The following is a 2500-nucleotide window of genomic DNA, read 5'->3' as shown; positions in this document are numbered from 1 at the left end:
CGTCCTTTGCTGTTTTTATTAATAAATTTGAATTAATTATGATAATAACAATATTTTTTTCTATATATTTATTCATGAAAGTTAAAAATTTCATGGAAAGGATACTAGAAAGAGCAATGCTTTTAACTAAGTTAGTTCCCTGCCAAAACAGAGCACCTCTTCAAAGTCATTAACAAAAATACTTCCTTAGACTATGCACTATTGTACATTCAAGAAATTGTGAAAATAAACAATAACTGCCTTGCCAAAACATCAATTAAATGCTTTTTAATAAACATGTAAGAACAATTATACACAAAATATCAATCAACATTTTAATAATAAACAGGATAAACCAGATTCATCCAGTTTGTTGAGCGACCATTCCTTGATTTGAACACCTTCAGGGCAAGAACTATCTTGAGTAAACAAATATAGCATCGATACATAATCTAAAAGAATAGGAGAGTAGGTCGTCATCTTTCGACTTGATATCATCACCCATCCTCTTAAACGTATGATAGCTTGAGACCTTCTTTACATTAATTGTTTTAAGATATTTAGTCACATCAGCAGTTAAACATCTTGTCATATTAACAATATGAAAAAATCTTTTCCGAATCAAAATTTTGCTAGCAGTAACTTTTAAGCCCTCGGATTTCGGCGAACCCAATATGTAATTTGACAATGGTTTAGACCTTTTCTTACGTGGGGCAGTAGCAGAAACCACCAACATCAATTACTTTGTTAGGTTTATTTTTATTTAATTTAATTGAATTCTTAATTAAACTTTTCATTGTTAGATTCACATCTATCGCAATCAATCAGAGCTGGTTTACTTCCAGCTGTTTACTACGTTGTCCAGATCTGTTCTTTCACTATAACATTTAGATTGTTGTAGCCTTCTGACTGCTTTTAAACTATACTAGCTCATTAACATTTCTATTAATGGAATTCAAAATGTCGGCTTGATTTTCGATCTCCTCTAAAAATTCCAATCCAATTTCCTTTTACATTTTTTCATTTTTCAAGTCCGAAATCGCTGTTTCACTCATGATTATCTTACCTATACCTACTGCCGCATAACGTGATAACAACATAATGATAATAAGGATATAATAATAATAAGAATAATAACCGAAGTTTTTTATAACTTTTATTATTTTCTAATATTAATTTTTCCAAATTTAACAACACTGGCGATGTTAAGTTAGGAAGAAGAAACGAAAAGTGACAATAACGACAACACTTATGACTGATGGTCTAGAATGAAAAAGGAAGAAAGTAATGTAATGAGTATATATATACATACATATATATACAGATATATATATATATATATATATATATATATATATATATATATATATATATATATATATATACATACATACATACATACATTACATTTATAATATTTATATATACATAAACATACATACATATATATATATATATTGGCAAAAGACCATAATTAATGCAGTAATGTTTGAAATCTACCGAATTTCTTTTACCCAGTTGTCTCAAAAACTAAGTGGTTATAAAAACCAGTAAATACAAAGTAATATCGACTATAATCCAACACCAGAAATTCGGTAGGTCACATAAATTACTGCATATATCTAACAAATGTATTAGCCGTATGATTAGTAGCTGTTGTAAATATTCTGGCTCAATATCTTTTGTATATACATATGTATATATGTGCATATATAAGCAGTAGACGAAATATATCAAAAAATGAATGGCTCGTACATTTCACGCTCACAACATCAATAAAATAAAATAGGAAAATAATCTCTCTCTTTCTCTCTCCCTCTCTCTCTCTCTTTCTATATATATATATATATTTATTTATTTATTTATTTATTTATAGCATATTATGTCACAAAATAAAAGATGTTCGGATGTATTGGGATATAATCTGTGTGTGTGTCTGTGTGTGTTTGTTTGTTTGCTTGTTTGTTAGCTTGTATATATGTACGTTTCATGGGATAATAACGTGATTTCGAAAGCATTACATTTACGAACAGTTGATGAAACTACAATGGATGTGAAGTTTAATTTGGACTAAAATATGATACGAATATGATATAATTTTTTTTATTTACGCTTAATCTTGTTAATATCTGCTTTTAAACTGTGAATCAGTCAAGTTGTCGGTGCAGTAATTAATTTTACACAAACATTGAACACTTCTGGTGAGGCTCGTGCCAGGAAAGCAGCTCATCCATGATGAACTCCATTGCAACCATTCGGCCTCCTCATGATTCACTTCATGAGAGTCAAATAAAAGTTCGTTTCGTTTCTTTTTGTTTCGTTTTGTTTGTCTTTACATAACACAAAAGCGTAGAGATATTAATTTATATAGGTAGGTAGGTAGGTAGGTAGGTAGGTAGGTAGGTAGGTAGGTAGGTAGGTAGGTAGGTAGGTAGGTAGGTAGGTAGGTAGGTAGGTAGGTAGGTAGGTAGGTAGGTAGGTAGGTAGGTAGGTAGGTAGGTAGGTAGGTAGGTAGGTAGGT

This window comes from Helobdella robusta (assembly GCF_000326865.2).
Source record: "Helobdella robusta unplaced genomic scaffold HELROscaffold_27, whole genome shotgun sequence".
In the NCBI taxonomy this organism is placed as follows: Eukaryota; Metazoa; Annelida; class Clitellata; order Rhynchobdellida; family Glossiphoniidae; genus Helobdella; species Helobdella robusta.
The sequence above is the reverse complement of the archived record's forward strand: the minus strand, read 5'-3'. Positions refer to the sequence as shown.